General features: G+C 45.5%; 1 long non-coding RNA gene across 1 annotated transcript; it reads left to right on the top strand.

Annotated features, from left to right (window-relative positions):
- Window positions 1–587: 587 nt before the first annotated feature.
- Window positions 588–20,464, top strand: LOC134573209 (uncharacterized). The gene is made up of 3 exons (XR_010085308.1): window positions 588–627; window positions 6,264–6,338; window positions 20,258–20,464. It is a non-coding gene; the product is annotated as an uncharacterized LOC134573209 (long non-coding RNA).
- Window positions 20,465–21,479: the final 1,015 nt, after the last annotated feature.

Below are 21,479 nucleotides of genomic sequence, written 5' to 3'. Positions count from 1 at the left end.
TTACAGGGTCGATATTGTACTTTGGAATAAAAGGAAAACTTCATTTGAAAATCCTAGGAGTGCTGGTATATTTTTTCTATTGCTATATATATATATATATATATATATATATACAGAAAAATTAGATTTGCACTCCAACTTACTAGTGTCGTTGCCCGGTGCTTGTCAGCAAAAAATATATATATTGGATACCTTCTTAACACTTACTGTGCCTCTCTTTTCTTAATGTAAAGTGCTAAGCATATACAAATAGTGTATAATTACAGTACTTGCTGTAACTGTGTCTACTATAACGTTACCAGTAAAATATATATTTTATATAATTTATAACTACTGGACTTAGTATACCTACTTCTACTGTGATGTACGGTAACTTTTACAAAGCTATGTACACCTGACATAAACATTAAAAACAAAAAACACTTTTAATATCACAATATATAAGTAAAATGGTGCTATCTGTAATCTGTAAGACTTCTTAAATCTGGATCCATACACCCTCCTCTGCAAATCAGGTGTTTAATTTCCTTATGATGGGCGTGAACCATCAATAGTTTGTTAATGAGCAACAACCATCTCCTCTCAACTCCTGTTATTAATACTCTTATCCTGCATAGATGGAGAAATGTAAGTAATTCTCAAGTATTTCTGTGTTATTTAGAGAAATTAAAATACCCGTAATATATAATGCGATGTATATGATATGCAAAAGGAAACATTAAATAGGTACTTAAGCAAGTGCAATCTGGACAGAATGTTCACTATCGACATTTGATGATTAATTACAATGTTCTTTCTCATTTATACGAACAAACTGGAAATGCGGTGTAGAAAAAAATATGGTGTGTGAAATAAATAATTACAATATATATTTCTTTTCTTTTTTTTTCTTGTTAGGAGGCTATTGTAATTCTTCTGTTTGTTAGTTAGATATATCTATATGTATGTTTTTGTTAGGTTTATTCTGTTTATAGTTACTGAAATATAATAAAACAGCAAACAAAATTCGCAAAAAGCTGAACTTGAAAGTTCTATGGATTTTAGATATTCTAAAGTTCTCAATATAGGGAATACAGTCCAGATCTTTATCAGACATCTATTAAATGTATACATTTAGGCCAAAACCTGAATGGTTAGAGATCTCTGTTCAAAAATCCATACAACAAAAAAATGAACATTACACAAATGCACACAATTTAGTTTTTACATTTTTGTATTCATCATTATGGTATAAACAACCTTTTGCATGCAAATAGACTTTTTTCACAACATACGGTATGTAAAAAGAAATATATATATACATCATAAAGGTAAAATACTTTGCTTACAATATTTGCAGGTAATATTATACAAAGTATAAAAAAAATATCTGAGTAGAAAGAAGTATTTTATTTCAGAAGTCTAAAGTACACGCAAATGGTATTCTATTTCCGAGGAGGCTGTACGTGGCAATGTAAGTCCTATAGTATTTTTTGTATTTATGCATACCACATATTAGGTGAGTGTTTTTATTAAGAAGTATTTTTTTTTTTATTGGTAGAATAGATTTCTATTTGTTAACTTAACCTTTAAAATAATATAAATATGCAATTAGTTTATATTTTATCTAAAAAGGAACATAATTTATCAGTCAAAAAGTATGCTATATATCTAATTATTTTTACTTAGTTTATTTTAAAAGCACTTGTAGTTTGTAACTCACTTCGGGAGTTACAAGACAGCACCCCGGCACCATTTAATGTTTTGATCTCACTTGCAGTACTGACTTTAGAACAATAAAAACAATACAGAGGTACATATTTTAACTGTTGAGTTTTTTATTAAAACCTTCAATACCAAAATTGAGTACGTACATACTTTTATTTGCATGTATTGTGTATGAAATCTAGTACATAAAGCCTCACTCACCTTTATTTACAGTCTGCCTACAATATCCATCCTATAGAAGAATGCTTTTACCTGCTAGAAGCCACTAAAATTCTTGTAAATTTTCTGAAAATGTCATCTCACCCCGCTGCTTTTAAACATTATTGTTGAACAAAGTTGTGGTCCAGGCACTCAAGGATCAGTGGAACAGCAGGTTTATTGGAAAAATGCACTTTTTCAATCAACCTGCTGCTCAACTGATCTTTGAGTGCCTGGACCACAACTTTGTTCAACTGTCACGGTAGGGGTAGCCAACCCCATGTCTGGCTGCACCAGGATTTAAATAAGTGTGCGGTATTCCTCTTTTTTGTTTTTTTAAAACATTATTGGACATTTCAATGGATGATATTGAGTTACCACTCGTCTGAGACCCTCATCTGTGGTGACAGCCAGCCAGCAGATGATCCCCCTACACGACACCACACAGATGGCAACATATTCATTCTAGTTCCCCCTCTCTGCCCCTTGACACAATAGTTTTATCTTGGAGAGCCCTTTGCAGGGCTGTGCTTGCTGAGACTCCAAATTATCCTCTATGTGGTGCCAGTGTGGCCAAGAGAGCCCACTGCAATGGCTTGTCACCAAAAAAAGCAGCAGAAGGGTCCACAAGCCCTCTGGCTGAATTCTAGTAATGCCTTCAGGGTCTTTTCAAACTCCTACAAGCAAAGTATTTGACCATTTTTAGTTATCTTTTTTTGGTCACACCAACTGTATGTGAGAAAAATTTAATTTTTGCTCTTATACTCATATTTCAGACCCTGTGTGAACTATTGCAAGATAAATGAGACTGTATTGTCTAAAGCATTCATTTCCCAAAATCGTTTTCTAAGGGATTAATGAAAATAAGGCAAAAATATTCAGAGCTTAGTGGATAACATTGTGTGTATTGTTATAGGGATGTATTCTTGCTATTGCAGAGCTTATTAAAGACCATTATGCCTAAAACATGATGGCAGGAACAGCCCATAGCTGTTGATAATAGAACACACAGTAATGTGGTGGAGCTTTCTACTGATCACCTCATTATGGTGGAAGATAAACAAAGAAGGTTATTCAGTAAACTCGGAATTCTCCAGTGAGGATTAACCAAAATATTCCACGACCATGCAGTGGCATTCAGACAGCATTGTCCTCAAGATTGATCACTTATTTTACAAAGTAGACTTCACATTAAATAAAATGCTGGCCAGACTTTAGCCTGTCTGAATACAACTGACCAGGAGAACTCTGGAATTGAAATGGAAATAGGCAACTGACCTCTCAATGCAATGAAGACTAGACAGAATTGGTCCTACCGAATGTGTACAAGCTGGTTAGACTGAATAGGTAGGCAGACAGTTGCCAATCCTAATTGTAGACATCATTACAAGGAGCTGTTATTAACTTCATATTGCCAACTAATTCCATGGGAGAAAAAAAATACTTCTTACAGGGTTTCAGCATACTCCAATAGTTAAAATATTTTTCCTCTAATTATGTATTTTTTTTAAATTGTCTTATTCGCTTTAGTTTGTCTAATTCCACATTTTCCCACTTTGTGTGTAATAGACACCTCCTTTGTGTGTCCCTTACAACCCCCAGCCTTGTGTGTCTCTTTCTCCCCCCTTTGGACATCTCTTACTTCCTCTCAGCAAGCTTTGTGTGTCTGTCTGTCTCCCTCCATCAATGTGTGTGTGTCTCCCCTTCCATCCTGTGTGTCTCTTTACAGCACCTTATCCCTCTTCTATCCCCTCTGTTTCTCTTTTCCCCTTCGTCAGCTTCTCTGTGTGTCTTTCTCCCCCCAAGCCCCTTTGTGTGTCTCATTCTCTCCACCCCTCTGTGTGTCTCTTTCACCCCTTAGCCACTTTGTGGCTGTTTCTTACACCCAGCACCTCTATGTATTTCTTTCTCCTCAAATCTTTTTGTGTGTCTCTTCTCCCCAACACCATGACTCTGCCCATCAGCCCCTCTGTGTTTCTCATTCTCCCACAAACCCCTTATGCGTGTCTTTTTCTCCCTCATCTCCTCTGTATGTATTTCACCTCTTCCCAGGCCTTTCTGTATGTCTCTTTCTCCAACATTCCATCTCAAGCTCCTTTGTATTTCCCATCTACTGTCTCTCTGTGTGTCTTTCTCCCCCATTCCCTCTATTTGTCTGTATTCCCCACAGCCCCTATATGTATATCAGTCTTCCCCACAGCCCCTCTATGTGTATTTCACCCCAGTCCTTCTGTGAGTCTCCTCTCCCAAGCCCCTTTGTTTGCTTCCTTTTCTCCCACAGCCCATTTGTGTGTCTTTCCTCCAACCCCTCTGTGTCTTTTTCTCTCCCCAGCCTCTCTGTATGTCTTTTACCCCAGCCCCTCTGTGTGCCTCTTTATCCACAGTCCCTCAGTGTGTCTGTATGACCATAAAATAAGGCCCAGAAGCTGAATGTTTACCAAGTTGGACATATCCGCCTATTTTATTATGTATTATCAGTAAGAGATTGGTAATAGGTTGGTCTGGTATGCCTAAAGCAACACTCAGGGATGAGGGAGTCTGACTTGGAATGGAGTGCTCAAAAACTGGGTATAGGCAGAAATTTCACCAAAAAACTGCCCCAAAATGTAGAAATACAATTATATCATTACAGGTGCAATGATATGGGTGAACCCAGGAGCTAATTCCACTTAGAAAGGCTTGAGTCACCAGTATGGATATGTAGTGTGAATACCAGGCAACTACTATGTATATAGTGTGTATACCTTTAAATCTGTCAAAAGACAGGATAGGGTTATGACACACCAATTGCTTATATTAAAACATATAACTAGTGTGTATCCCTTTAAATCTGTATAGGACGGAAACAGTATGCTCATCAAGATAAAACTTCAAAATATATGGATGATTGTATTCTATATGGAAAATTAATTACCGGAATCCAATCGGTTAAAATTAATATAAAATTTATTAGAGAAAAAATAATAACAATAGTTGTAACTATGTCAAACCATAAATGCAGTATAGAATGACAACGAGAAATTTAAAATATATATTGATATCGAAAAATATAAAAATATATAAAAATATCAGTTGGGGATAATTTGCAAGAATATTACCAGCAAGTCTGTGTTGGTATTTCGGAAAAAATCCTTAGGACCGATCAGGATGGCTGTGGATACACTGTTGTAAAAAATGTATCAATTGTTGCCGGCTGTTTGTGAGGTTGGCGTGCGTCCCAGACCTCACTCTGGGTGATGCACGCTGCAAGCCGGTCGGTCGGTCCTCAGATCTCGGAGTGCTCTGTGCTCGATGGAAGGGAGCACAGTAGCCAGCTGTGTGTATTCTGCGTCCCGCTCGATTTCTGCCTTACGCGTTTCGTGGGTGTCAGCCCCACTTCATCAGAGACAAGATGATGGTTCTTTGATATGGCATGGTTTAAATACAGTACTGTATTTAAACCATGCCATATCAAAGAACCATCATCTTGTCTCTGATGAAGTGGGGCTGACACCCACGAAACGCGTAAGGCAGAAATCGAGCGGGACGCAGAATACACACAGCTGGCTACTGTGCTCCCTTCCATCGAGCACAGAGCACTCCGAGATCTGAGGACCGACCGACCGGCTTGCAGCGTGCATCACCCAGAGTGAGGTCTGGGACGCACGCCAACCTCACAAACAGCCGGCAACAATTGATACATTTTTTACAACAGTGTATCCACAGCCATCCTGATCGGTCCTAAGGATTTTTTCCGAAATACCAACACAGACTTGCTGGTAATATTCTTGCAAATTATCCCCAACTGATATTTTTATATATTTTTATATTTTTCGATATCAATATATATTTTAAATTTCTCGTTGTCATTCTATACTGCATTTATGGTTTGACATAGTTACAACTATTGTTATTATTTTTTCTCTAATAAATTTTATATTAATTTTAACCGATTGGATTCCGGTAATTAATTTTCCATATAGAATACAATCATCCATATATTTTGAAGTTTTATCTTGATGAGCATACTGTTTCCGTCCTATACAGATTTAAAGGGATACACACTAGTTATATGTTTTAATATAAGCAATTGGTGTGTCATAACCCTATCCTGTCTTTTGACAGATTTAAAGGTATACACACTATATACATAGTAGTTGCCTGGTATTCACACTACATATCCATACTGGTGACTCAAGCCTTTCTAAGTGGAATTAGCTCCTGGGTTCACCCATATCATTGCACCTGTAATGATATAATTGTATTTCAGTAAGAGATTGGTATTGTTTATAGAGAAAGTATATTACAGGTAAGAACAGATATAATTCTCTTTCTCAAATGTAATGATAACATTGTATATTCTTTATTTCTCTTTGCAGGGCAAATCTGTATCTAAAAAAGGGGATTCTGTTGTTTTTACTTGTGCTGCTTCTGTTCTCGATTTCATACTTATGGTGAGTATAGGTGAATCTGAAGGCTTTCTCATTTGTGTAGCTGATTTTCCTCCAAGTAGTGCAGCAGAATTGGTTTGACCAATTATCACTGCTCTTTGGAAAGATCCCAAATGTAAGTAAATACTGCCATCACCACATCTTCATCAAAATAACATTGTAAAAAATGATCAGTTTATTTAGCAGACGGTAAGTGGTATTGTGCTTTATAAAACACACTTTTTTCTCCACGCTTTCTCCACACACCCCTCCTAAATCCCTTAAATACAAGCTCTCATCCCCAACATTTAAATCTTACTCGCACCTTCTCTTCCTTTCCATCCTACTACTCCTAGCAGCAGGTGATGTCTCTCCAAACCCTGGTCCCTCCACTACTCAGCCACCTGGTTCAAACACCAGAAACCACTACAACCTAATACCCATTCCATGTAATTCTCACTATAATTCCTCTTTTAAAGCTGCCCTCTGGAATGCACGCTCTGTGTGCAGCACCTTTAAATCTACTTCCATCCATGACCTATTTATCTCACACTCCCTAAACCTACTTGCACTAACAGAAACATGGCTCTCTCCCTCGGATACTGCTACCCCTGCCTCACTGTCCTTTGGTGGTCTTCACTTTACCCACAATCCAAGACAAGCGGAGATTAAAGGTGGCGGTGTAGGTTTTCTTCTCTCACCCCACTGCTCCTTTAAAACCCTGCCCACCCCCCCTTCCCTCTCTTTCCCATCATTCGAAATTCATTCAATTCGCCTTTTCAAACCCTTCTCTGCTAACATTGCCGTCATCTATCGTCCCCCTGGTTCCCCTCTCCTCTTCCTTGACCACTTTGCTGCCTGGCTACCCTACTTCCTCTCTTCCAACATTCCATCCCTAATTCTTGGAGACTTCAATATTCCCATTAACCCACCTTTAACCCCAGCAGCCTCTAAACTACTTTCAATTACTTCCTCCCTTGGACTATTGCAGTGGGCTAATTCTCCCACTCATGTAGCTGGCAATACCCTCGACCTTATTTTCTCCTATTCATGTACATTATCTAATATCTGCAATACTCCATTTCCTCTCTCTGATCACCACCTCTTATCGTTTGCTCTCAATTACCCCCTCACCCAACAACCTCAGCCTAACCCCCCTCAGCTCAGGAGGAACCTTAACTCTATTGACCTCCAGCAGCTGTCGGCTGACATTGATTCACAACTGCTATCCATCCCTTCCCTCTCCTGTCCCTCACTGGCCATCTCCACATATAACACTACCCTCACATCTGCCTTGAACACTGCAGCCCCACTCCAAACATGCACCACGAGGAGAACACGACCCCAACCTTGGCATAATAAATCAACACGCTATCTGCAGAGTTGCTCCCGCTGTGCTGAACGCTCCTGGAGGAAGTCCCGCACCCAGGCAGACTATCTTCATTATAGATTCATGTTGCTTTCGTACAGCGCAGCCCTTGCCCTCGCCAAACAGTCCTACTTTTCCTCTCTCATTAGTTCATGCTCCCGCAATCCCAGACGTCTCTTTGACACTTTTAATTCCCTTCTCCGCCCTGCTGTGGCCACCCCCCAAACTAACCTTACAGCTGATAGCTTTGCATATTACTTTACTGACAAGATTGAACAGCTAAGGAAACAATTCTCCCCTCCTTGCCGTTCTCTTTCTCAACCACACATAAATCATGCTTTCCCTACCCTTCAGACTTTCTCCCCAGCTACTGAACAAGAGGTGGCTGCACTTCTCCATTCCTCTCGCCCCACCACTTGCCCACTTGATCCTGTCCCATCTCACCTCATCAGATCTCTCTCCCCTTGTCTTGTGCCTATCCTAACACACATCTTTAACTGCTCTCTCTCTTCTGGCACTGTTCCTGCTGACCTTAAACATGCCACTGTAATACCTATCCTGAAAAAAACATCTCTTGACCCGTCCTCCCCCTCTAACTATCGTCCCATATCCCTGCTCCCTTACTCATCAAAGCTTTTGGAAAGACTTGTCTTTACCCGTGTGTCTCACTTCCTTAATTCCAACTCTCTCCTTGACCCTCTTCAGTCTGGCTTCCGCCCTCTCCACTCTACTGAGACCGCTCTTATCAAAGTGACTAATGACCTAATCTCCGCTAAATCCAAAGGTCACTACTCCATATTAATTCTCCTTGACCTCTCTGCTGCCTTTGACACAGTTGATCATTCTCTCCTCCTTCAAACTCTTCAATCACTCGGTCTCTGTGACTCTGTCCTCTCTTGGTTTTCCTCCTATCTCTCCCAACGCTCATTTAGTGTCTCCTTTTCCAAGGATACCTCCTCCCCTCGCCCTGTCTCGGTTGGAGTTCCCCAAGGCTCTGTCCTTGGTCCCCTTCTATTTTCTCTTTATACTGCCTCTCTTGGAAAACTTGTTGCCTCTTTTGGATTCAACTACCACCTGTACGCTGATGACACTCAGATATACCTCTCCTCACCGGACCTCTCCCCGGCCGTCCTGCAACGTGTCACTGCTTGCCTCTCTTCCATCTCTGACTGGATGTCGTCACGCTTTCTCAAACTTAACCTCTCTAAAACTGAACTCCTTGTCTTTCCTCCTCCTAATACTGATCCTCCTCTCTCACTCTCCCTTCAAGTCAGTGATATCCACATAAGTCCATCCCTACAAGCACGCTGTCTTGGCGTCATACTTGACTCTGGTCTCACCTTTGAGTCTCACATCCAGTTTGTTGCCAAGTCCTGTAGGTTCCAACTCAAAAACATAGCCCGCATCCGCCCCTTTCTTACGCAAGATGCTACCAAGGAGCTTGTCCATGCTCTAGTAATTTCCCGCATGGATTACTGTAACCCTCTCCTGATTGGTCTCCCCAAAAGCCGTACTGCCCCGCTACAGTCTGTAATGAATGCTGCAGCTAGACTGATTTTCCTATCCAGTCGGTCCTCTCACACCTCGCCCCTCTGCCAGTCCTTACATTGGCTCCCTGTATCCTATAGGAGTCAATTCAAAGTGCTAACCCATACATTTAAAGCACTGAACAATTCCAGCCCCTCTTATATCTCTTCACTGATCCAGAGGTATGCCCCTCCTCGTACCCTCCGCTCTGCCCGCGACCACCTCCTGACCGCTGCTCGCACCCGTACGGCCAACTCACGCTTGCAGGACTTCTCACGGGCGGCTCCTCTCCTATGGAATAACTTGCCTACTGCCATCAGACTCTCCCCTAGTCTTCAATCATTTAAGAAGGGCCTTAAATCCCATCTCTTCAGGAAAGCGTATGGCCTCCCAGAGTAATCTCTCCCTTACATACCTGTCCCTATGGGATAGTGCTTTGCTCTCTCCTCCAGCTCTGCTTCACTCCTACTTGATATTTCCTATCCTAATGTTTCTAATACCCCACCTCCTATAGACTGTAAGCTCATTTGAGCAGGGTCCTCTTCAACCTATTATTCCTGTAAGTTTTCTTGTAATTGTCTTATTTATTGTTACATCCCCCCCTCTCAAAATATTGTAAAGCGCTACGGAATCTGTTGGCGCTATATAAATGGCAATAATAATAATAATAATAATAATAAAAGCAATGCATGACTACATGTAGTCCATTAATCCTCAGTAATCTTGATATTTTCTCAATTTCTGGAGAAATGTATTTACTTCCCAAACTTGAACTTTGCAGTGGGATTGTAAGTGCTCCCCATCCCTTTTTCCTGTCATTCTGTACAAAAGCCATTGTAGGTCAACCCACATGGCTTATTGCTAGCAGCTGGGGAAGAAGAGGAGCTCTGCGCATACTAAAGGTCTTCTCTGTGATGCAGTGCATGCAACACCATGTATAGCAGTGTAGCGGAGCTCCTGTACTCTGACTGAGTACCTCCATCAGGTCTGCTTCCTCACCAAAGCTTGACTGGGATCTATGAGGACCTCTTGCACTGGACCAGGCTGCAAGTCTCTACTTCCCCTCTTTTATGCTTTTGCCTCTTCTGTTCCTGTACTGACACCTCTGCCTGTGCTGCTTCCAACTACTGCCTTTACAATGACACTTGTGTACAGGGGCGGGCTGGGCCGGGGGGCAGGGAGGCAATTGCCCCCCAGGCCGCCCAAAATTATTTTAGGACCGGCCGCGGCGGGCCGGCCCTTTAAATGCTGCAGACGGCTGCAGCTGCTTTTGCCTCCCTCCCCTGTAGGTGGCCGAGCTGCACTCCGGTCCGCGGTCCCGGCCGGAGTGATGGGAAGGTGCACACTGAGTGTGCACTTCCTGTCAGTCCGGCCGGGTACAGGAAACAGAAACTCCTTTTCCGCGCGGAACAGGAGTTTCTGTTTCCTGTACCCGGCCGGACTGACAGGAAGGTGCACACTGAGGGGGGAGTAAAAAGAGGGGGGGAGAGTAAAAAAAGAGGGGGGGAGAGAGTAAAGAGGGGGAAGAGAGTAAAAAGAGGGGAGGGGGAGAGTAAAACAAGGGGAGGGGGAGAGTAAAAAGAGGGGAGGGGGGAGAGTAAAAAGAGGGGAGGGGGGAGAGTAAAAAGAGGGGGGGGAGAGTAAAAAGAGGGGAGGGGGGAGAGTAAAAAGAGGGGAGGGGGAGAGTAAAAAGAGGGGGGGAGAGTAAAAAGAGGAGAGGGGGAGAGTAAGAAGAGGGGAGGGGGAGAGTAAGAAGAGGGGAGGGGGGAGAGTAAGAAGAGGGGGGGAGAGTAAGAAGAGGGGAGGGGGGAGAGTAAAAAGAGGGGAGGGGGGAGAGTAAAAAGAGTGGAGGGGGGAGAGTAAAAAGAGGGGAGGGGGAGAGTAAGAAGAGGGGGGGTGACAGTAAGAAGTGGGGGGGGAGAGTAAGAAGAGGGGAGGGGGAGAGTAAGAAGAGGGGAGGGGGAGAGTAAAAAGAGGGGAGGGGGGAGAGTAAAAAGATGGGAGGGGGAGAGTAAGAAGAGGGGGGTGACAGTAAGAAGAGGGGGGGAGAGTAAGAAGAGGGGGGAGTAAGAAGAGGGGAGGGGAGGGAGAGTAAGAAGAGGGGAGGGGGGAGTAAGAAGAGGGGAGGGGAGGGAGAGTAAGAAGAGGGGAGGGAGAGTAAGAAGAGGGGAGGGGGGAGTAAGAAGAGGGGAGGGGGGAGAGTAAGAAGAGGGGAGGGGGGGAGTAAGAAGAGGGGAGGGGGAGAGTAAAAAGAGGGGAGGGGAAGAGTAAGAAGAGGGGAGGGGGGGAGTAAGAAGAGGGGAGGGGGAGAGTAAAAAGAGGGGAGGGGGAGAGTAAGAAGAGGGGAGGGGAGGGAGAGTAAGAGGAGGGGAGGGGGAGAGTAAGAAGAGGGGAGGGGGGAGTAAGAAGAGGGGAGGGGGGAGTAAGAGGGAAGGGGGGAGTAAGAAGAGGGAAGAGAGGGAGTAAGAAGAGGGGAGGGGGGGAGTAAGAAGGAGGGGAGATAAGAGAAAGAGGGGGGTAAGAAGAAGAAGGGGGGAGTAAGAACAAGAGTGGGGAGTAATTAGAAGAAGGGGGTAAGAAGAAGAGGGGGTAAGAAGAAGAAGGGGGAGTAAGAAGAAGAGGGGGGAGTAAGAAGAAGAAGGGGGGTAAGAAGAAGAAGGGGGTAAGAAGAAGAAGGGGGTAAGAAGAAGAATGGGGTAAGAAGAAGAAGGAAGGGGTAAGAAGAAGACGGAGGGGGTAAGAAGAAGAAGAGGGGGTAAGAAGAAGTAGGAGGGTTAAGAAGAAGATGGGGGAGTAATAAGAAGAAGGGGGTAAGAAGAACAAGGGGGGGAGTAAGAAGAACACAGGGAGGGGGGGGGGTAAGAAGAACACAGGGGGGGTGAGAACACACAGAGGGAGGAGTGAGAAGAACACAGGGAGGGTGGAGGGGGGATGAGAAGAGCACAGGGAGGGTGGGTGAGTGTGAGAAGAGACCGCTAGGGGAGGGTGGGGGAGAGGAGAGACCACTAAGGGGCAGGGGAGAGCTCTAAGGGACAGAAGGGACAGCTCTATAGGACAGGGGGCAAGACAGGGAGCTCTTTAACACTACGCGCACACACACACACACACACACAATGCACCCCTATACATACACAGAAACACACAATGCACCCCTATACATACACAGAAACACACAATGCATCCCTATACATACACAGAAACAGAACATGCTTCCCTTACACACAGAGAAACACACAATGCATCCATTACACACACACACACACACAATGCAACCCTTACACACAAAGACAATGCATCATTTGCACACATACACAGAAACATACAATGCAAACCCTTACACACACGTGCAAACACACACACTGTTTTTCTTACATACACACAGAAACACAATGCATCTCTTACACTCAATGCACACACATACAGACACACACCTTGCATCCCTTATGCATACAAACACAGATTCACACAATGCATCCCTCACACACAACCAGAAACACATAATACATCCCTTATACACAAATACACACTGCTTCCACTACACACAAACACACTGCATCACCTGCACAAACTGGCAGTGGCGGCTCTAGACTTTGTGAGGCCTTAGGCGAAACTCAAACATGAGGCCACCACTAACATCTAAAGTTAAAAATAGGGTTTGCATTGTGTGTATAAGGTGCTGTGGCAGAGGGTGGTAGGGTGGCTGTGGCAGAGGGTGGTAGGGTGGCTGGGGCAGAGGGTGGTAGGGTGGCTGGGGCAGAGGGTGGTAGCGTGGCTGGGGCAGAGGGTGGTAGCGTGGCTGGGGCAGAGGGTGGTAAGGTGGCTGGGGCAGAGGGTGGTAGGAGGACAGTGACAGGGTAGTGGGGTGGTAGGAGGGCAGAGGGTGGTAGGGTGGCTGGGGCAAAGGGTGGTAGGGTTTCTGGGGCAGAGGGTGGTAGGGTGGCTGGGGCGGTAGGGTGGCTGGGGCAGAGGGTGGTAGCGTGGCTGGGGCAGAGGGTGGTAGCGTGGCTGGGGCAGAGGGTGGTAGCGTGGCTGGGGCAGAGGGTGGTAGGAGGACAGTGACAGGGTAGTGGGGTGGTAGGAGGGCAGAGGGTGGTAGGGTTTCTGGGGAAGAGGGTGGTAGGGTGGCTGGGGCAGTAGGGTGGCTGGGGCAAGAGGGTGGTGGGGTGGCTGGGGCAGAGGTGGGGTGGCTGAGGCAGAGGTGGTGGGGTGGGTGGTGGGGTGGCTGTGGGTGGTGGGGTGGCTGGGGCAGAGGTGGGGTGGCTGGGGCAGAGGGTGGTAGCGTGGCTGGGGCAGAGGGTGGTAAGGTGGCTGGGGCTTAGGGTGGTAGGAGGACAGTGACAGGGTAGTGGGGTGGTAGGAGGGCAGAGGGTGGTAGGGTGGCTGGGGCAGAGGGTGGTAGGGTGGCTGGGGTGGTAGGGTGGCTGGGGCAGAAGGTGGTAGGAGGACAGTGACAGGGTAGTGGGGTGGTAGGAGGGCAGAGGGTGGTAGGGTGGCTGGGGCAAAGGGTGGTAGGGTTTCTGGGGCAGAGGGTGGTAGGGTGGCTGGGGCGGTAGGGTGGCTGGGGCAGAGGGTGGTAGCGTGGCTGGGGCAGAGGGTGGTAGCGTGGCTGGGGCAGAGGGTGGTAGGAGGACAGTGACAGGGTAGTGGGGTGGTAGGAGGGCAGAGGGTGGTAGGGTTTCTGGGGAAGAGGGTGGTAGGGTGGCTGGGGCAGTAGGGTGGCTGGGGCAGGAGGGTGGTGGGGTGGCTGGGGCAGAGGTGGGGTGGTTGGGGCAGAGGTGGTGGGGTGGCTGCTGGGGTGGCTGGGGCAGAGGGTGGTGGGGTGGCTGTGGGTGGTGGGGTGGCTGGTGGGGTAACTGGGGTGGCTGGGGCAGAGGGCAGTGGGGTGGCTGTGGCTGGTTGGGTGGCTGGGGCAGAGGGTGTTGGGGTGGCTGTGGGTGGTGGGGTGGCTGGGGCAGAGGGCAGTGGGGTGGCTGTGGCTGGTGGGGTGGCTGGGGCAGAGGGTGTTGGGGTGGCTGTGGGTGGTGGGGTGGCTGGGGCAGAGGGTGGCATAAATACCTTATGTTTCCCTGGTGGTCCAGTGGGCGGCCAGGCTGTTTCCCTGGTGGTCCGGTGGGCTCCCTTTACAGTCTGCAGCTCCGCAGGGTGCAGAGCTGCAGACCACGTGGTGAGTTTAGTCTCGCGATCTCAGTCAGTCAGAGCGTTGCCGTGGTAACCCGCGGCAACGCTCTGATTGGGTGAGATCGCGAGACCCACTCAGTCTGCAGCTCTGCACTCGGCGGAGCTGCAAACAGGCTGGCTCTCCCGGGCAGGCATAGGAGGGGCCTCGCACCTGGCGGCATTAAGGGAAAGCCGCCGGGCCCCCTACTGTGTCGGGTCCTCGGTCTCTGACCGAGGACCCGACCTGTCACACTGCCCTAAGGCGATTTAGGCGGCCGCGAGGCCCCCATCAGCGCGAGGCCTTAGGCGGCCGCCTAAATCGCCTAATTAGAAAGCCGCCTCTGCAAACTGGTATCCCTATACACTACATACCATAAGCACACATATGAGAACACATAACACATCCCCTACACACTCTACTCCCTGTGAGCGAGCTCATGGGTGGGTGGAACATATAAGTGGACTTATGAGTGGACCCAGGGCCGGATTAAGAGCCCAGTGGGCCTGGTGCTGACAAATATGATGGGGCTTAATTACAGAATCTTATCGACGAAAAACACTAAAACAGTCATACCTCCTAAGCATCATGTATCTGATGGAGTTGGTGTTGGAGGGAAACTCAAAGGATGCAGCTATAAGAAAACACATACCCATGGCTAATCTCTTTATCTAATTTATGCTTTCATCTTTCAAGTAAATCCATACCAACAGCAGTGTCCAGTGAAGCAGGAAGCCAATGGGCGGGGTAAAAGAGTAGGCCACTGATGCAAATCACATGAACAGAACTGCCAGAAGGGGCAAACATGCCCAGAAAGGGGGTATGTCTGTCCAAAAAATTAGAAGGCCAGCCTGGCATCAGTGTCCCTATGCATCACAGTGTCAGTGTCCCCATGTCACCCAGTCCCCTAGTCTCCCAGTGTCTATGTCCCCATTTCTCCCAGTGTCCCAATGTCTCAGTGTGTCCCGTGTCACTAGGATACATGGGGACACAGAGACACGGGGACACTTGGAGACATGGGGGCACTGAGACACTTGGGGACACTGGGAGACATGGGGGCACTTGTGGATACAGACATGGGGACACTGAGAGACATGGGGACACAGACATTTGGGGACACTGAGAAATGGGGTCTCAGACACTAGGGACACAGAGATATGGGGACAGACACTGGGAGACATGGGGACACTGAGACACTAGGGACACTGACTGGGAGACATAGGGACACTGGGAGACATGGGAACACAGACACTGGCTGGGAGACATGTGGACACAGACATATGGGGACAATGGGAGGCATGGGGACACTGGCTGGGAGGCATGGGGATACTAGCTGGGAGGCATGGGGATACTAGCTGGGAGGCATGGGGACACTGAGACACTAGGGACACTGGCTGGGAGGCATGGGGACACTGGGAGACATGTGTCCCAATGTATCTACCTATGTCTCACAGCGTCCCCATGTGTCTATGTCTCCATGTCTCACAGTGTCCCCTAGTGTCTCAGTGTCCCCATGTCTCCCAGTGTCTCAGTGTCCCCATGTCTCCCTGATGCCTTTCCCCTCATCCCTCACTTCCTTGAGCTGTAGTCTGTCTCTGCAGGCTGGGAGCTGTTGTCTGAACTCTCTGACTGTGCTGTGTAGCTGCTCCCCTGTGGATCAGTGAGTAGAGTGAGGCATGGAGGGATATGCTGTAACTTCCTATCCCTGCCTTTCTCCATACACAGTGACACCTACTGGCCGTTGCTGGTATTGCAGAGTAATCTCAATTTATACTGAGAAACATATTTGCATTTGTATTGCCGGTAATACTGCAATACCAGCACGGCCAGGCAGCCTCAAATACAGGCTGTGCCTTAAAATACCAGTCAGGAGGAAAACCTAAGAGTAGTGTGTAAAAAAAAAAAAAAAAAAAAAAAAGTACAACATTTTTTTTTTATTTTTTTAAATGGGCCTATTCCATGGGCCTGGGCCTGGAGCTGCAGCTCCATCAGCCCCTATGTTAATCCGGCCCTGAGTGGACCTTATGGGCATACTCACCGTCAGGCACTGGGGCCCAGACCTTGAGCTGTGTAAGAGGCCCCCCAAAAATGGAGCTGCTTCCAATTCTCCCAGAATGTTGAATTTTGTGACCACAGTTGCAAACAGCCTCCAGAGGTCCTGTTCTACACCAGACCAGTGGAGCCAAACTGCAGCCCATCATCATCCTCATCTAATTGTAAGTAGGCAATCTAGTATATTATTAGTGACACTAATCTATAATTTACCTCACATTAAAGGGACACTATAGCTTAATGAAGTGGTTCTGGTGTCTATAGCTGGTCCCTGCAGGCTTTTTAATGTAAACACACACTGTGTGCAGCACTGGCGTTAGTTCATATGGCAGATCATATGGGTGGGGCATTGTGATGTCACATGGGGGGGGCGGCAAATTTATATTTTGTCTAGGGCGGCAAAAATCCTTGCACCGGCTCTGATCCTGGGCAGGTGCACCAGTCTACTGGTGACCCACAGGAGGGGAGTGCACTGATTGCACTGCACTCTCCTCCTGCCCAGACCCGTCTTGACCGCAGTGCAAGTGCCCTCTGCCCCTAATTTACAGTGGCTCACACTCACAACAAGCAGTGCCTAGAGCCCTTTGCAGAGACGGAAACAAAGAGGTTCTGCGGCAGCTGGCCGTCCTGCAAGCATTACATTAAACAGCTGTTCCCCATGCAGCCACAGGTGGCGTTGTGCTGGGAGACTGTGATTACTCTTCACTTCCTCCCAGCCTACAGAGCAGCGCATGGGGGAGAGAGGAGGAGGCATGATTTAATCTTTAATAAATCCTCTAAGCAAACCTTTATAAATTTGGGGGGGATCAGCTCTGTTTCCACAGTTTATTGGTGTTTACTCTCATCTCTGTATTAATATTGAGGGATGTCTAAGTAGTAACATCAGTGTGTGTCAGCAGGGCCAGCCGTTAGGGTGGGCAAGCTGTGCGGTCACGAAGGGTGCCATGACAACAGAGGCGCCCGGCGGCCAACACAGCTCACAAGTTGGGTACACCAGCATATTTAATTTAAACGATTCGCTGGTGGTCCACTGGTGCGCACCAGCAGTAGGTGCAGTCAGATCATATCCTCTCCCTCGTGGTTCCGGCGCTCAGTTAGTGAGTCAGAGCACAGGCTCAGAGATTCTCAGCCTGTGCTCTGACAACATTGAAAGTCAGAGCCGTGAAGGAGCAGGTATGGCAAAGAGCTACTGATTAGCATAACATCAATATCCGTTATAAAACCAGAAAAAGGTGGGCATGGACGGTGAACTGATTTGGTGGCGCAATGGGCCACTTGACTGGTTTTGCCCCCCAGGCCTAAGGCTGCCAGCCCTCCCCTGCTTGTGTATCGCATGCCGAGATCTTTCTAAACACATCCCCATGATCAGGGACAAGTGCAGTCAGCCACAAAATACATAGGACAGATGGTAAAAACAATGTAGCCATTTCTTACTTACTGATCACAGTAATCCATTTACAAACTAACTGCAGACTCCTGACAAATAAGGTTTCATTTGGACACTGGTGACACTCCATTGACAATTTGGTCCTATCTCTTTTGTTAATCTGGTCACCCCGGTGACAATCTGGTGGTCCAACACATGCTTTTACTCTGATCCTTATAAATATGTAAAATTGATTAACTAGTTTTGCCTAATGGAATGCTCTAGAAACTACTGGATAAAGGGTTAATTTGTCCAGTTATGAAAACTACTGGAAATTTCCAATTTGTGTAAAATGTGCTACCAGGTGTATACGGTGCTAAACTGATTTGATCTGGTCACTGAACTGAAAAATCTCCACAACGACGGTGTGAACAATTTTGGAACCCTCTGGAAACTTAGAGTTTGCTTTAACCAGGTGGACACGAAGATAAGCTGGCTTATGGAGCTAAACTCAAGACCAGCAACTGCCAAGAGCACTTGCCTTGCAAAGACTTCTCATTGAGCTACATTGAGAAGTCTGTGATTGGACAGCCACAGGAAGTCTGTGTGGAGTTAGAAGGGGAGGACTTGCAAAGGCAGCAGGCAGGAGAACTGCAGCTTTTAAAAGCTGTTTTTAGATAAACCCCCAATAAAAATGCATTATTAAATGTGTACAAGTTTTTGGTTGGGGTTATTTGCTATACAGTGATTTTTTATTTATTTTGTATTTGGTCAGTGCAGTGTGCCTTTAAGCAGGGCCTTCTTCATCTCCAAATATACCCTTTCTATAATTGTAAAATGCTGTTAATATGTTAGCTCTATATAAATGCTAAGAACAAGGCACAGTCAGTCAGATGACCTTTAATAAATGTTTTTATGACATGCAATAGATTGGGAACAGAAAAGGAGGAAACACGATACCAAGGAACCAAGCCTCTTTACATATGTCATGCTCAAAGGCACTTCCTCATAGACCGGGTTTATTGTAGAAGCCACATTGGATTGACTGACGTGTGCTCTTGGCATTCTCAAGATATGACTTATACTTGCCGATTTCATGCTCACTTTCAGTGACCAAGGCATAATTCAGTTTAAGATCTTTCATTTTCAGATTTTTAATGCTTATCCTATCCACTCATTTTGATTATTCTTGCAGGTCAAATCTAATAATTACACAAAGAGTGAAATGTGTTTTCTTCTTTAGGCATACCTGTAGGAACAATGCATGGCATCCCGTCTTACTACTTTCATGCAATGAGGAGTGAGTAAATTTTTAGTCCTTCAAATAAAATAAATCTTATCTGATTGTGACTATTTTATTTCAGCTCAATGATACATCCAGATGCCTGTTCAGTCATTCATTTTCTTAACCCTTTAGACCTATTTTAAATGAACACTACTTATGAAAAGAGACATCTCACATATCCAATGACACTTAAAGGGACACTCCAGGCACCCAGACCACGTCTGCTCATTGGAGTGGTCTGGGTGCCAACTCCCACTACTCCTAACCCTGCAAGTGTAATTATTGCAGTTTTTTATAAACTGCAATAATTACCTTGCAGGGTTAAGTCCTCCCCTAGTGGCTGTCTACTAGACAGCCACTAGAGGGAACTTCCTGCTTCATAGCACAGGAAACCTGTGTGAAGACCTCCAGCGTCGCTCAAATCCCGATAAGAAAGCATTGAAATTTGTTTTCAATGCTTTCCTATGGGGAGACCTAATGCGCATGCGCGGCATTGCCGCGCATGCGCATTAGGTCTCCTTGGCCGGTGGGAGGGATCAGTCTCGCCCACCGGCCGACGGAAGCACAGGGAGGAGCGTTGCGGAGGAGGAGACAGCGGCGAGGGACATCGCCGCTGCCTCAGGTAAGTCACTGAAGGGGTTTTCACCCCTTCAGTAACTGGGGATTGGTGGGTGGGAGGGAGAGGGACCCTCCAGTGCCAGGAAAATGGATCGTTTTCCTGGCACTGGAGTTTCCTTTTAAATTATTCACAAATTAAAACTTTTTTTATTTTTTTAAAATAGGAAATTATAAATGGGCTAAATTTAATTCATTAAACATAGAAACATAGAATGTGACGGCAGATAAGAACCATTCAGCCCATCTAGTCTGCACACTTTTCTAAATACTTTCATTAGTCCCTGGCCTTATCTTATAGTTAGGATAGCCTTATGCCTATCCCACGTATGCTTAAACTCCTTTACTGTGTTAACCTCTACCACTTCAGCTGGAAGGCTATTCCGTGCATCCACTACCCTCTCAGTAAAGTAATATTTAATGATATTATTTGTAAACCTTTGTCCCTCTATTTTAAGACTATGTCCTCTTGTTGTGGTAGTTTTTCTTCTTCTAAATATAGTCTCCTCCTTTACTGTGTTGATTCCCTTTGATTTCCCTTTGCATTTGTTTAATATCCCATAGTATTTTTTAGCAGTCATTACAGTGTGTCCAGTGCAGATCAAATAAAAGAAGCAAAACTTCAAAGGTAACTTAACATCTGCAGAGAGTGTGGTATGTTTTTGTTGTTTTCACTAAAAATATGGTAACATTCGTTTTCTGATTTCATGTGCTTCATCACTTTAATCATTATACAATTTATCACTTTATTAAATACTTGCTGCTGATGCCATTGTGCATTTGTTTAATAGCCCATATATTTTTTTTCAACAACCTGTACAGTGTGTCCAGAGTGCATCAAATAAAAGAAGCCAAACTTCTTCAACGGTAACTTAACATTTGATTTTGCTGTGCAAACAATGATATGATACACTGGGGCAATCACCAGGAGGTACAATTGATTCCTTCTACTGTTATTTATTGATGATACAATATGCCATTTGTACGAGTGTAGTTGATCTCACCCCAAAATCATTACTGCTAATTACATAGTAACATTAAGAAACAAAGCAGGTGCCATGTGATCATATCACGGCTTCCACTGCCTCTCTGTAGAGCTTGTTTTTTTTTGTTTTCACTTTAAATGACAAGCATCTATTGGTGAATGGAGGGTTATTTTGTATCTATGTCAATCACAATTTATCTGGGTGTTTTCCACCCTTTAATTAATTACATACATACATATATAAATGTACTTAAGTTATATCACACACTAGCTTTGATGAAGGCTGACCTATGCTGAAACATTACCTGTCAGCTTGGCACTAGAATCAAGAATCTTATTTTATTTTCTGTATGTTGTGATTTGTCTGTGTGTTAGGTGTGCCTGTATACTAGTGTGGGTCTGTGTTCTAGAGTGTCTAAATCATTCCTTTGGCTTCTGATATCACTTATATGTTGATGACGCTCAACTCTATGTGCCTTCTCCTGATCTTACTCCATTTCTCTTGAATCGTGTCTCTGGCTGTCAGAATCATGTCTGCTACTTCTAGCTGGATTTAAGCTTACTTCCATAAACTCAATATCTCCTTCTTCACACACTGTTACTCTTCTCCTTACATGTTAATGGCACTACCATTAGTTCTATCTAACAGGCTTGCTGCATTGGCTTTCTCCTTGTTTCAAACAACTCACATCCAATCACCAAATCCTGCACGTCGATCTCAAAAACATTGCTCGCATCAACCCGTAGCCAACACTGGATGCAGCAGAGATTCTCATTTGTGCTGCTATTATAACCTGCATTGACCACTGCA

Source organism: Pelobates fuscus, chromosome 9 (genome assembly GCF_036172605.1).
Source record: "Pelobates fuscus isolate aPelFus1 chromosome 9, aPelFus1.pri, whole genome shotgun sequence".
Taxonomy (NCBI): Eukaryota; Metazoa; Chordata; class Amphibia; order Anura; family Pelobatidae; genus Pelobates; species Pelobates fuscus.
Note: the sequence above shows the minus strand (reverse complement) of the source record. Positions and strands in the feature narration are given on the sequence as shown.